Here is a 15,570-nt window from a genome sequence, read left to right as displayed (position 1 = left end):
ACCTACCTCATTTGGGAGAAGAAAGGAGGGAAAGAGAAAGGCAACAAATGGTAGGTGCAGACCCAAGCTCTAGAAGTTCTCATCCTTGGTCTAAAATGCTTTGGAGGTGCTTGTCCTTGGTCTAAATGATGTGGAACAACTGAGGTCCTTCACAGAGCCCTCTGAGAGGATGGCAAATCGATGGGATCCAGGCACACATCAACAGGCATGAAGCTTATGATAGGAATTTGAGATTTTGAGGAGCTGAATCCCTCCTAAAACCACTAACTTCTGGAAAGATAAGGTTGCTCAGCAAATTCTGGCCCAAGGGAAATTTCATAGAAGAAGCACCATGGGCAAAGCAGCAAAAAATTCCAAAAGCAGATGGTGCTTACTGCTTTATAGTGAAGCCAAACAGGAAAGAGGGGGAGAAACTGAGAAGGAATAAGTAGCTTTATCTCAAGTCTTTCATCCAAATAGCTTTTACAATATATATATATTTAGATTTTCTTTTTGTAATATATCTGCTTTTGTTTTATTTTATACTTCACTTTTTTCCCATCTCAGTTTTATTCTAGTATCTATATTGCTAGTGGAACAGAGGGAGAGACATGCAGTTCAGGATAATTTTTCTTGGTTTAAGCTGAGCAGGCTAATTGTATCCCTGGGATTATTGTAGTAATTTTTTCAGAACTAATTTAGGAATATTTTTCCCCTGGACATGTATATATGACAAACATAGGTCACTGATTCTCACATTAGTAAGAATTAGTAAGAAATTCCCACTAATGTTAACATTTTGTTAATTTCTGGAATCAATTGGCTATTTTATAGAATTTGTAAAGATTATGATTAAGCATATAATAAAGACAAATACTTTCAACTGCACCTCACTGGAAATCTTGGCAGCTTTTCTTTCCTTGCTGTCATTAAACAGCCAGTGAGTTACAAAGCCAAAATTACACCTCAGTCATTTACTTCAGCAATTAAAAAATCCTGAGTGAAATTATCCATGTAAGATTAGAACTTCATATCTTAAGAAGTACAAATATTCACTGCTGTCTAATCTTGCTTCAATATTGTGGTTAACATTTGGCCAGTGCTTTTATCTTTCCTGGAAAAGTCTATTTATATCAATATTTTGGTATTTTAAGGAACATCAGATTACCTTTGTGTAGACTTCTACTGCACGTTCAAAGACATAGCATGAGTAATGATAAGTATTTCTATTTGAAAATTCTGATGAAATAAAAAATGTAAACTTTCTGTTGAAATGTTAAGTTTTCCTGAAAATCTTCCTCAGTTCTTTCCTCTATTCTATCTTAACTGCAGACCGGTGAGCCCCACTTCTGTGCTGGGAAGATCATGGAGCAGATCCTGCTGGAAGATATGCTAAGGCACGTGAAAGACAAGGAGGTGATCTGAGGCAGCCAGCACAGCCTTACTAAGGGCAAATTGTGCCTGACCAATCTGGTGGCCTTCTAAGAGGGAGGGATGGCAATGGTCGATGAGAGAAGGTCAACAGATACCATCGTTCTAGGCTTCTGTTAGGCCTTTGATACGACCCCCCATGACACCTTTATCTCCAAATTGGAGAGACATGGTTTTCATGGATAGACCACCCAGAGGATAAGGAATTGGCCAGATGGATGCAGCCAGAGAGTTGTGGTCAATGTCCAGAAGGAGGCTGGTGACATGTAAAGTCCCCTGGGGCTCCATCCTGGGATGGAATTGCTCTTCAGTTTCTTAATCAGTGACACAGACAGTGGGATCAAGAGCACCCTCAGCAAGTTTGCAGGTGACACCAAGCTCTGTGGTGCAGTTCATGCAACAGAAGGATGGGATGCAATCCAGAGGGACCTGGATAAACTTGAGAAGTGGGCCCACAGGAATCTCCTGAAGTTCAAGAAGTCAGTGCAAAGTGCTGCACCGGGGTCAGGACAATTCTGGACATGAATAAAGACTGGGAGAAGAAGTCATTGAGAGCAGCCCTGAGGAGAAGGACCTGGGGCTTCTCCTGGATGAAAAGCTGGACACGAGCCAAGAGTGTGCGCTTGCAGCCCCAAAAGACAGCTGTATCCTGGGCTGCATCAAAAGAGGGGTGGTGAACAGGCTGAGGCAGGTGACTCTCCTTCCCTACTCTGCCCTCGTGAGACCCCTCCTCCGTAGTAAAGTGTCCAGCTCTGGGAACCTCAGCACAAGAAAGATGAGGACCTGTTAGAATTGGTCCAGAAGGGGGCTATGACGATGATCAGAGAAATAGAGCACCTCTCCTATGAAGATAGACTGAGAGATCTGAGATTATTCAATCTGGAGAAGGGAAGGTTTTGGGGAAACCTTGCAACACCTTACAGCACCTTAAAGGGGCTTATAAAAAGGAAGGAGATGGACTTTTTATATTGGCAAGGGGCAATGGTTTTAAACTAAAAGAAGACAGATTTAGATTAGATTTTAGGAAGAAATTCTTTACTCACAGGGTGGTGAAGCACTGGAACAGGTTACCCAGAGAAACTGTGGCTGCCCCATCCTTGGAATCGCTCAAGGCCAGGTTGGATGGGGGCCTGAGCAACCTGATCTAGTGAATGGGATCCCTGCCCATGGCAGGCTGGATGGAACTAGATGATCTTTAGAGTCCCTTCCAACCCCAACCATTGTATGATTCTATGATTCCCCTCTCAAAACCAAATCAAACAAACAAACAAATTTTTTTTTTTTCTCAATTTTATGTTTAAAGAAATCAACATTTATTAAGGAAATCAGAAACTGAAATTAATACTTTTAAAACAAAGTTTTGCATTCAGGGTTGTTTTGAAGGTTATTGTTTGACCTCTTCTACCAAAGCAGTTTAGCTTTATTCCAGGGGAAACACTTCTAGACTGAATGAAATTCCATTGCATCTAGTAATGACCACATTTCTTCCTTCATTGAAGATAACAGCATCAAAGGTGATTTGGTGACATAAATTTTTTGTTTGGTGAGTAACCACTACTCATCTCAGAAATACCAGGGGATTCATCAAATAGAATCCACACTTCCAGATCTTCACTTGTGTGAGAATGAGCAATATCAAGTCATAACCTCTCACCTTAACTTGGTCAACTGTATGTGGCCCAAACAAGAGACCCAGAAGTTGACACTGTTGGCTGTTGTTTTCTGTAGCATGTGTAAAATGAATTGGTGATTTTAGGGAAGTTATTGAGACATCACAGAACTGGTAAGTTTTAATCAACTTTAAATTAAAGGAATATTATTCCCCCTACTGACTTAGCAATAAGATGCATAAAAATGTCATTGAAATAACTCTAAGATAGCCTGATAGAAATATTGATGTGGAATTCTGTATTTATGGGAGTATAATATGTAGACATTTATTGAAGATTGGGAAGATTTTGAACCACAGACATAGATCATGTCAGAATACCCAAACTGCAACAAAATATTAATGCTTGTTGGAGATATCCAAAAGTGGTCATCAGCAAAACCAAGACACCATCAGAGCTGTGATCTTAACTTTTCTGTTTCACTTTATTTTTCAGAGGAATGGCAGGAACATTAAAGTTATTGGAGTTGCCCCAGTGATGGATTTGTCACACAAAATACCACAGCTGAATGCAGTGTCACTTACTAGTCCAGTTTATGTCAGTTTTAGGAAGACAGGCATAAGAATGTGCATTAACTCTTCTCTTTCTCAGACTAATCATCGACATAAATTTGAAAGAACTGCTAAAATTCTGTTGTTTTCAAACTGTACATTTTCTACCCCTGTAATTTATAACCAGTAAGAAATTAAAAAAAAAAAAAAATCTCCTCAGGCTGATGCAGAGCTGTCACTTGCAATTCAGGGAGATAGGATTAGTTTATTTGTTTACAGATGTACAACCAGTCAATTAAGATTTATCTTATCTCCATTTTAATAACAGCTGCAGTTCTACAGTCTGTGTTTATGATTAAGTGTGAACGTTCAGCAATCTTAGAATCAGAGAACAATTGGAATGGATGTCTTTGGGCTGGGCTGCTGATTTGAAATATCTTGAAAATGAGTTGCAATATTACCTTGCAAAATTATAATTCAAAAGCTTTCCTGGGTATATGGTTGTGCAATGTTACAAAGAGAGTTACAACAAAAGTGTTAAAATTTATCTAACTGGAGGGAGGTCCCACATTTTCAAGAAAAAGATTTTCTGCCAAGTTAGAATTCTTAATTTTTTTTTTCAGAAAAAAATGTTAATTTTAATTATATTTTCTATTTTAAATAGAGAAAATATTAAAAAAATTATTTTAAAATTGACAAAATCACAACACTTAAAAGTGAAATTTCTCATTTCAGGTTGAAATACATTTAGTGTACAGAAATTCAAAATAACGATGTTGGAGAGCTGAGTTTGAAAAGTCCCCTTCCTTCTAGTAATACTAGTTTGGTGCTATTAATTACGGAGAAAGAATCTGTTAGCACATTGCTAATCAACTAATGGAATAGATTTCTGCCTCTCATTGTTGAGAATTTGAGACCCTTTTGTCTTTTCACACTCTTATTCTCTAGGTACTTTCTGAAATCACAAAGATAACCAGTGGGGAAGTCTGTGTATGAAATGTTCCTTTCCAATAGCCCATTCCCCTGTCTGCACCATTCTGTGGACGTTACCACTTGGATAATTGAATCAAAGAGCAAGGAGCCTGTGAACAGGTCAGAAAACTCCTTGAGAGTGATTGGAAACGTCCTACCATGATAGATGAAGTCGGGTTAAGCTTTGGTTTCCTGTGTCGGATTGTTTCCATGAAGGGTGAGTGTCACTCCTCTTCTCTTGGTTGTACGACCTCAAGGTTAATGGCTGGACTCAATAATTTTAAAGATCTTTTCCAATCTGGGATTCTCATTGACTTTGGTCCTTGAGCTCACTAAGCCTACAGAAACTACTATCTGATCTTTTCCTCCCAGCCTACAGCATAGTTTGTGCTGGGTTAGTGAAATGAATTGGTGAAAGACATCAGAGCCAGCTCGAGATAAGAATAGGGGGAGGACAAGTGTCATAGGGAGGAGAGGAAGATGGGGAGAACCACAATAGCACACCAAAGTGTCAACAATGAATTGTTAGGTTGGCTCACCTGAAGTCATGGGACTTCACCTTAAAACCTGCTCCTCTGAACAGCTGCCCTTGAATCTTTTCCGTGCTCTTTTCAGTGCTGATATCAGGGTATCAAAAATTTTTTCTGTATGGTCCTTGGCAGTGTCATAAACCCATGTACTAGCACCACCAGAAAAAAGCCATCAGGAAATGTCATGCACAGTGTCAGTGGTAAAGCACTAAAATGCCAGAGGAAAAAATTGAGGTTTTAAAAAACTGAAGAGAATAGTGGAGTTAAAATGTATTTATCACTCTCTCGTCATGTCACATTGTATTTTAAAACTGGAGAAATCTTTCAACAGCAGCTAGGACTTTAGCAGCTCATATCTTGCCTGCACTGGAGGAAACCTGGAGGAGAGGCAGATTGTTAAACTGCGTTAAGAGGATGCTGTTGTTAATGAATATCTTTGAATCCTCCTTGGCAACTGAGAAAATAGCACCCTCAAAGAGATGGAGAAAGTGGAGTGAGCAGTGGCAATGTTGACAACTGAAATTCACAACTTAATCTGCATTTGGTTTAACTGCAATGGTAGGTTGCAAACTGATTTCTGCTGAGTGGATTCCTGTGTGGTTCTGTGTCCATGTTGGATGATATTTGCTGCTGGCAGGCAAGGTGAGAAGCCAAGAGAACCATCTCCACAGCTGACGAGGCAGGATTTGGCAGAACTTGTCTGCTGAAGTCCTAAACAATAGAAGACCTCCTAGACAACCAATGTTATGTAGTTTTCAAAGATTTATTTATTATTTTGATGGAAAAAACCATAGGGCAGGAGGTCAAGATCACTTGCCTGAAACCTGTAAGCAGCTTTTTCTTCAGTAGGCTTTGGTTTCATTAATTCAGGATGTTTACTCTATATTTTGCCATAGAGCATGTACAGCCCAAACAGAATATGCAAAAGCTGCTTCAGACATGAAGCTTGCAACAGATCAAGGCATAGTGGTGTAAGAGTCATCTTTCAATCAAAGGTAGTTTTAAAGTAAGCTATTTACATTTTCCACAATGGTCTGTGAATCAGAATCTGGTTATTTATTGTATGTCAGCTGAGGGTCAGTGACTTCTAGAACTGCATTGGCTGATTGACAGTATGTTTAAACATAACTGATTTTAAGATTAAATGGTCTTAAATGTTAGGTGAAAACATCTTGTGTGGACACTTAAAAATTAATTTTCCCTCTATTTGCATTTGAAGTCAATTTTAGGCCATCAGTATGAAGTGAAACTGATTCAACTAAAAAGGTTTAAAATAACATATTTACTTAAATCAGTGCAGGTTCAGGTTTACACTGGATCTTGGATGAAAGGCACAGCAGCAATGTATTGTACTTATAGAAAAAAATATTGTGGTGATTGTTTTATTATTCATCTTTAGCACAAATCTACTCTTACAGTGACAAATGCAAGAAATGAACCCTTTCTCCCGTATAGGTCCCCCACTATAAAAAAGAAGCAAGCAGATTTAGTGTTTCACTGGCAATAAGTCAAATGCTGCTTAAGACATAAGTCAGTGCCATTTGACACAACTGATAGTTTCCACTTGAGTAAAATTCATAAATGTTACCAGCATGAGATCTGAACAGATTTTTAATCTCTGGAGTCAGTGGCAGGGCAGTCTGGGGAAAACTAGGGTTATTTTGAGTCTTATGTTTGGCTGATGAATAAGAAGGACCTTTTTGAATTCCCTGCCCGAGAGCTAGCCTGATATTTATCCATCTATCATTGTCTGTTTTTCCTGTGCATTCCTGTTTTATTCAATTGTAAGTTGCTCTGTCTTTTTTTAAAAGGACTTGTGTGTATGCGTGAGCAGCTACACTTAATATTGTAGTTCTCTTCTTTCTGAGATGGAGATTGTAATTGCTTATTGATGGCCTATTTGTATGCTAATGTTGCTCAATAAAAAAAGCGAAAGCATAATTAACACTCCTGCTTCACAAAAAAGAAAGGGAAAAAGGAAAGCTTGGAAAGGTCAGTGGATTTCACATGATAAATTACTAAATAATGGAAGACATAGGATCCTACATCCTAGAATGTAATGCTTTCGCTATTTATTAGCTATTATTTATTACAAATGCTGACTATACTTACTTTTCGGTAACTATTTTCTGCGTACAATGTATTTAGACATTATGACCCTGTGGTCGGTGGTATAATGTACTGCAGCCTGCCAATTTTCAGATGTAGTGGCTTTCAAGGGAACAGCATCTCTGTTTATTCTCCTATATTTCATTAAGGCACAATTCAGTAACACTGCAGGCGGGGCTGGCTGGCTCTTGGTGCGGAGGCACGAGTCAGACAACCAGGGTCAGATCTCTCAAACAATCATGGAGTGGGAACCTGCAACCCCCAAGGCAGCACAAGCAACACATTTACTGCTGTAGTCAGTAAGTGGCAAAACAGGCTCCTTGAATACTTAGAAAACAAGAAAAATTTAAAACCTAGACCCCTGTGATATAGTGAGGTAGTTGGGTTTGGTGGATTTTTAGGTTGTGCTGTTAACCACAGCATGAGAAAGAAATATTTGGGCATATGGGCAAGTGTGGAGCTGAAGCTCGTGGAACAAGTGACCCTGCCCTGTTTTTATGCTGCCTCGGCTTTGAGACGAAGTAAATTGAGCTGCCTTACCTGAGGTGAATTAATATGCATGGCCTCATGACTGGGGCTGTGTGGACCAAATGTGATGTATAGGTGGTTGTCTCTGGCTGGACAGGAGGAAAGTCACAGTTAGCTTGCTAAACAGCCACAGCGTGTTTGCATTCAGCCATGTGACTGAACCTTCAAATGCTCTCCAGGCTTTAATGTTAAAATGACACCAAACTTCTAGTAGGCAGAAAAAAATAATCCAAATTATGACAAGAATTGTTATACATAACTTTTAAATGTCACGTTTTGTAACAGAGGTGGCAGTGCTGTAACACCACTTTCAGCATCTTCCTATTAGCATAAAAGTTATTTTCAGAATTAACACTCACAAGTTATTGAATCTTAAAACTACTTCTTCAAGACAATTTCTTTTTGTTTTGTTTTATCTGCAGATGACAGAATATAGGAAAATAGGCCTTCTGAACTGTGTGACTTTGCTTCTCTGGGTATATCACAAAATAGAGTTCTTGCATCTAGTGTTCTTCTTGTTGCTCATGGAAAACAGTTCTTGCATAAATGTGGACAGATTAAAACCAAATAAAAGACTGTTCCAGGAAAAATATTTTTTTTCCTTAGAAAATTAAGAATAAAAGTAAAGTAGTTAAAACGTATGTTAATATATTCAAAAACCAGCAAATCTAAACTCAAAGAGAAGCAAAGTTAAAGATTAGTTTAAATTTGCTTTCTCTTCTGTGACTGAGGCCATGGAAATGATATTTTGCCATGCTTCAGAGTCATTGCTGGTTGATAACTGCGTGTGGAAATTCAATTTATGTGCTACATTCTCTGCTAGTGTTAATCAAAATATTTCTTTAGTAGTTAATAGAGTCGTTTAGTAAGCACAGATGAGATTAGTTCTAAACCACAGCATGCGACCTTTGTTTCTGGGAAAATATATTTGATAATGTCTGTGTGTTACTGTACTTAATTATCCTCAGTTAGTGGAACTTCATACTGTTTCTTCTTGCCATTCTCTGACAAAAAGTAAATGGTGAGGCTTAGGATTTTAGTCTAGGCATAAGGAACACTCATGTTGAGTCAAGGAACACTTGTATGAAATAATTGACTTTGTTTATATCCATCTGCAATTTATCCACAAGAACAGCATTGAAAGGTGACATTTATCTTACAAGTTTCTCATTCATTTCTGTACTCTGAACTCAACTTTCATGCAGCTCAAGTGCATGATACATATAGATGAATATTTATTATAGATGATTAAGTGTCCTTTGACAGTATAATATACTTCACTGTAAAAATAAACAGATTGTGCATGAGGCTGTCTGATTTGACTGGTGGCACAGATAGTACCTCACTTATCTATGCTTTTCATCAGATCTCAACACTATTTACTGAAGAGGGAAGTACCAATATTTTTCCTTGGTAATTCCACATCCTTTACTGGATTTAGCAGTGCTTGAAGATTCTGAGACCTCAAAAGTCCCTCTCACAACACTCTTACAACACATCTTACTCAAAACTATGTTTTAAAGTATTGGAAACATTGTGGCCCCGAGATGGAAGCAGGTCTGTATTTTGATATTTTCACGGGTAAATACAAGTTTCCACTAAAATTATGTCTGTTTCTTCAATAAATATTGCCATCCCAATAAACTAAACTGAATTTCTCCTAAGAACATTTGGGCAATCTGCTCTCTAATTCAAAATCATGTCTGGAATGTTAATGAAGAGAATTTGCTAACTTTAGTTTTTAGTTTAACTGTGCTGTAACCCATGACTGGAAAGGAAGACCAAGACTCCCAAACTCATACCACACCCAAGACAAAGAGAGTTTATAGAATTGCAAACTTTTACTAGAAAAAAAGAATTAAAAATTAATCCAGATTTCACCCTAAAGAGGAGAATAGAAATTGAGTTTTAAAGATGCATGTTTGTGGCTAAGTAGCTAACCAAATTTGCAAAGAGATTTATATATTATTTATGTTCTTTTGTTTTTGTTGTTTACTAAGGACCACATATTATCTGGGGCATCTACTCTGTGAATAATATACTGCAAAAATATAACCTGATGATGAGAAATTTGTTACTCAGAAAGCCCGGGAATCAACACATCTATTCAGAAGTCTAATGTGAGGTACGTGGCTTTAAAATGTAGTGCTCTTAATGCCTGCTCATTTTCTGAAACAAGTTCGTGCAGAAGGTGCCAGGTGAATGACTTGCCATTTACCATCACCTGCCATTAAGGGTCTTTTCTGATGTCTGGAAATGGGATTTGAGGGGAAAAAAAAGGAAGGAAACTAAAATGCTGGATGGGACTTATGGGATGTAGGGTTGAAGGAGCTAAGGTTACCCTTATGGAGTGAACTTTGCAAGGCAGGTGACGATTTCCATAGGAGGAGAGAATCGGCTTTGGGAAACTTTACCGCAGCAGACGTTTGCTGGTGAAAGAGAAAAGAACCATGTTTGAAGCCATTGGATGTGTTTTGGCTTTTAGATAAAGGAGGACAAGCAATAAATACTTCACCAATATCTCACCGAAAATCTCAGATGCTGGCTCTCAGCGTGTCAGTGACATATTGAAAATTTTAAAAATAATGAAGGTGATTTCGGTTCTGGTGGATGCCTGTCTAGCTGGAGCCTCTTACTGCCATGGTATGCTTTTGTTCACTCTGGTAATTTTAATGGCATGGATGCCACAAGTAAGGGATCACTCTCGTGAGGAAATTGTAGAGAAAAGGAAGAAGTATAAAGAATCCAGCTCTATTTCAGCTGGATCAACTAATATTTCAGTATAAAATACTGCGCACTACTGCTTTAAGGGTGTCCGTTTAAACATCTCTGAATTTTCAGTAGAGATGCTACATTTTACGAAGCAGCTGAACTACCTGATCCCTAGGAATTGCAGCATGATTAGATGATGCTATTCTGTCCCCCTACACCCAGAGGACAGAGTTAACCTTTCAGTTTGTCCATGCCTGAGCTTTAATAAAAACATTCGTGAAGTTGATGCATTTGAATAGATTTCATCCAGTGACTACTAAGGAGCCTGTATTAGTGGTGCACGTGAAATGTCACACTGGACACAAGCCTCTCTTGAGCTCCGGGATCAACATAGACAGGAACTTCTCAGCTCAGCATTTTCTCAAGCTTAAAAATCCAAGTACCCTCCTATGCTTTCATTTCTGCAGTGCTGTTTACAGTGACATATAAAATGATGCCCTGTTGGCCCAATTACGTCTGGTATGAAATCAAATTACAATATCTTCATCATTCATGGCCAATTTAGCTCCAAAAAATGAATATAAACAAACACAATGAAATGAAAAATGTTACTAATTTAAGCGATTGCATTAGTGCAGATTACAGCCTTCAGGTGTTAACTGATTTGTTTTTAGAGTAGACTCCTGTTTTCAGTGGTTGCTGGAAGACCTACATCTAAGGATAGCTGACACGCAAACATTTAATTATGAATTAAATTATTTATAGTATATGTCTGAGCATATTATTTTTCTGTACCACTCATTGTCAAGAGGTATGATGACATGAAGAAATGAAGTATCTCCTGAATTTCAATTTGGGTTCTCACTGCAGCTAGTACTTTCTGTTTAAAGTGTCAGCTCTTCAGGGACAGATTTTCTCACTCTACTATGCCAAACACAATGAGGTCCTTGACCTGGAAAGGCAGACCTTTGGGAACCTGTCCCAATACAAATAAGTGTTATTACTAACATGATGACATTCCTGGGTGCAGAGTGTGCTGTGAGGTCCCAATTTACCAATAAGGACCCCTGTGAGAGGGGTCTGGGCAGACTTGTGCACTGAGGCGAGTGGCACCATGGCTCATCTCCTCACAGCCAGCCTGCTCTGAGAGTGAGGCTGTCTCCTGTGCATGATAATTTTTTCTCACATGGTCAGTTTTCTGAAGAGGTAGGAATGGATGGGTCCTTTTCTATTTTTCTTTCCTGTATTCTCTTTTAATTCCAATGCTTGTCAACTGAAAAGATGGACCTCCTTTGCAGATGTGTATATTTTTCCTTTAAATTCTTTTATCTTTCTGTCAGTTTTGACACCACTAAAAATTACATCCCAGAGAACTCATATACATGCCTCTTGCTGAAGATCCATGATGAAATACACTGATCTTCATCCTGTTCTCCTTCTTCTGGAAATGAAAATAGTGATTTCAAAGGCTAAGGTCTTAACTGATATTGTTAAGCAAGCTCTTCAATGGCAGCAAGGAAAATTAATCTAACAGAGATACAAACAGTGCTCTCTGCTGTACGGTGAAACATTATGCAATGACTATCACTCCTATATGTTTACATTTCCCATGATTTCCAGAGTTTTTTCCCATATGATGCTGCGTTATGCTATAAAATTAATTTTTTTTGAAGTCTATATAACGTGTGCTTGAAAAGAAAAAGTGAAAAATGAAAAAGCAGACATTGCAGTGACCACTGCACTTCCAATCTGTCTAATCATAAAATATCTGGGAAAATTTATTCAGGAGAAAGAACTGGAAAAAGGGTAGAGAAGGTATTTTCTGATTTCCAGTGGTAATGTATAGCCTCCAAACTCAAAGTCTATATCTCATTTGAAAGCCTAGCCACATTTGAAAATCAGAGTGCTGCTTGATCCGACCCACTAAAGAACACTAATTTCCAAACCCATCCGAGAGGGAAAAGGGCTGGAAGAACCATGACTTGAATATCAAGCTGTCATATGGGCAAAAATGCAATAGTTTAAACTGTGGCCGCTGTTTGGAATTCAGATACACACATATACAACCTTTCTGCAGGTGTATGCCATGGGATGAGGTACTTGGAGGGCTTCAGGCACTTTTATCACCTGCTGTCCCATTTTTCTGTGATGGCACTGGGAGCTCTGGTGTTCACACAGGAGTGCTGCAACTTATCTCTGTGTCTCTCCTTTCTTGTGACAGATGTGTTTTCCTCTTCTTTTTATATCCTCAGAAAGCAATGAAAGTTAGGTGTGGAGAAATCAACCTCTTGTAGCAAAGCTGGGCTCCGTCTGTTCCCGCACTTAGCAAGCAGAAGGGGAAATTCCATCAATGTCGATAATGCTTTGCCTAGATTTCAGTGGAACTGTACAAGGAATAAGCACTGCTCACTGTATCTGTCAGTAGAGATTTATTGTGTTTGTCTTGAACGTGTCAATTAGCAGAGAGGCTCGAGATGGGAAAATGAGCATGTGCCTTGGCTGACCAGCTCCTGCAAAAGCATGAAGGAGTCAGTGTGCTGGGAAGGACTGTGCTGTCATGGGGCTGTGAGTCAGGAGATGGGGTTCTCCTCCCAGGTCTCCAGGTGGTCCTGGTTACCTTCTCATCTCTAATCTCTTATCTAGCTAAGTGCTCAGCTTTCTTTTGTCTTGTCATATATGTCTACAGGACTGAGCAGAGATGGTCTGGAGTATGGCAGAGCAGTACCACCATAATGAAGATATGAAGACCAGAGGTGCTGGGGCAGGCCAGTTCTGAACAATGTGTTTATTTTCCACCTGGAAAATTTCCAGGCTGCAGGACTTCTCTAGGAAGGTATCCCTATATGACCATCTTGTTTTCTCTTTTATCTTCTACCTGTTCTTAGCCCCTGCCAGGAACAGGATCTAGCACTCCGTGGACTTCTGGTCTGACCCAGTGTAGTTGTTCTTGTGTTTAGTTATGTTACCTCCTCCATTTTCAAAATGTAGAGAGGAGGAGGTTCTTTAAAGTCCAGTCATTCTTTGTAGGCTACAGAAGGACACCCAGGGGAAGGTCAGAGTTTTAACGAGTAGAGGTTGAGACTTAACACAGACAATGAAGTCTGCAACATTCCTTACAAGATTTACTTATTAGTTGTATTAACTTTTTTATATTCCAACTAAATGGCTTTCTATCTAATGTACTATCTGAAAACCAGTATTTACTAAGTTCGTTGCTTATGATTCCCTGCTTTTATTTCATGGCTAGGCTTCGCGAACGAAGATTTGGGAAGGGCTCTACCCACTTTTCATGCAAGCGCGCTGCTTTTATTTATACTGTAGCTTATCACTCAAGTCTGTTGTATGTCATAGACACAGAAAAATCATGTTCTTGCTTCAGCTTTGCTGTATTTTAAAAGCAAAGCAGATGATGACAAATTCATCAGTATTGAGTTGATTGAGAAAAAGTGTAATTAGGGAACACATGCACTGACACAAGGGAGCCTTACAGACACAAGCCCTATCCTGAGTTTGGTGTCATCCTGATAATGTAATTGAGATTTTGGGGTGTAAAAGAGAAGAGCCTGTTCCACAGAAAGAGACTTTGTTCTCTGACATTGCAGTCTTTCTTCTGGGGTCAGTGCAGGATCTATATGCTTCCTTTTGAGTATGGTCCAAATTCAACACTCAAGCCTGAAACCCCTGCCCTCCTGCAGTGCAGACCCTGGAAGCCTTGCCCAGAGAGGGAATAGCTGAGGTGGTGCTGGCTCAGCTGAGCTACCACCATCCACTGTAGTGTGCCATCCTGTGATATCAGAGAGCTGTGGGGAACTGGGATGAGCTTCTTTCTTCCACTGATGCATGCATGCAGCCAATCATTTTGCTTTTTTTCAGGCAACTAATTACTGAAGTTCTTTAGCTGGAAATTTTAATACAGAGTTTAGGTCAAGGAACACACTGTACATCAGTTTGGTCGCTAGTCCACCTTCCCCTCCCTGAGGCTCCTGTCTGAAAAGATCAGGTTTCCTCATACCCAGAATCTTACTCACTTGGGGTACTCAAACAAGTGTGCATATGTCACTGTATATCCCAGGGTTACTTATCCTGCTGCCTGCCACCAGACATCTCTACACCTTCCCACCTTAGTGAGAATTAGCAGGAGTAAATGCATGCTCATATCCTGTCATTTTTGTGCGAGGCTTGGCATTTTGGTTTAGAACAGCTCCCACCAAAGCTGTGATGTTTTGCATGAAAACAGATGCATTTTCCAGTGGTTTTACTCTAGGAGTAACAAATTCCATCAGAAGGGAGGAGAAGACAGTAGGATGTTTATTATTTCTCACATTGCCATGACAGGATTCCTCAGAACTAATTTTGGAGATTAAACTTCCTGGAAAATGAGTATTCCTTAATGTATATATGTGGATGGTATGAGGAGGCACCTATGTGACTTCAGTTCTTCCATTATATGTGTTTCAAATTACTGGCTTTATAATCTTATTATCTGTGGGTTCTGTGTTATTTTATTTCCTTATGAAAAAGGAACACAAAGAGAAAGGTGCTAATATCTCATGACCTAATTTAGCTGGAGCCATGCTCTTCTTTAGCATCACAATGGCTACGTCAGTGGAGAATTCCCAGCCCTAGTGATTTGTCACTCCTATATTTAGATTCCCAATCATACCTATGCATATTGCACATAACTAGTCCCACATCAGCTTTCACAGCACTCTGCGTGCAATTACTTTCTATTCTGCTCAAGCCTTTTATCCTTGGAGCAAAGGAAAAGCAAGAAAAGTGAACCTCACATTATTTTTGGTTGTTGTTGATTCACCTTTCTAACACTGGTAGATTGTACACACTATCACCTTCTCTCTTTTCCAAAATGAAGAGCAGTTGGCTTTTGACATTCCTGATCAGGTTTAGAAGTGAACTAGGTGCCAAGTTTCACTCTTCTTGGTATTGTGCAGCACTCCTGCAGAGCCCTCAAGCAGAACATTAGAAACCTACACAACCTTAAGCTGAAAAGTAAGGGTGTACAATGAGACAACAATTTTGAAGATTATGCCCTTGAATGTCAATGTTTCTTTGTGGATGGGTCAGAAAGTTTTCATGTCGTTTTTCCTAGTACTGCAAGCCAGCTGGGTGCAAGCCAGATCCTGCTTAGGA

General features: G+C 39.2%; 1 long non-coding RNA gene across 1 annotated transcript; it reads left to right on the top strand.

Annotated features, from left to right (window-relative positions):
- Nucleotides 1-2,659: 2,659 nt before the first annotated feature.
- Nucleotides 2,660-10,498, top strand: LOC113968181. The gene is made up of 3 exons (XR_003534407.1): nucleotides 2,660-2,924; nucleotides 4,520-4,663; nucleotides 8,133-10,498. It is a non-coding gene; the product is annotated as an uncharacterized LOC113968181 (long non-coding RNA).
- Nucleotides 10,499-15,570: the final 5,072 nt, after the last annotated feature.

Source organism: Neopelma chrysocephalum, unplaced genomic scaffold (genome assembly GCF_003984885.1).
Source record: "Neopelma chrysocephalum unplaced genomic scaffold, ASM398488v2 Primary Assembly neopelma1_66, whole genome shotgun sequence".
Taxonomy (NCBI): Eukaryota; Metazoa; Chordata; class Aves; order Passeriformes; family Pipridae; genus Neopelma; species Neopelma chrysocephalum.
This window is presented reverse-complemented; position numbering and strand designations above follow the sequence as displayed.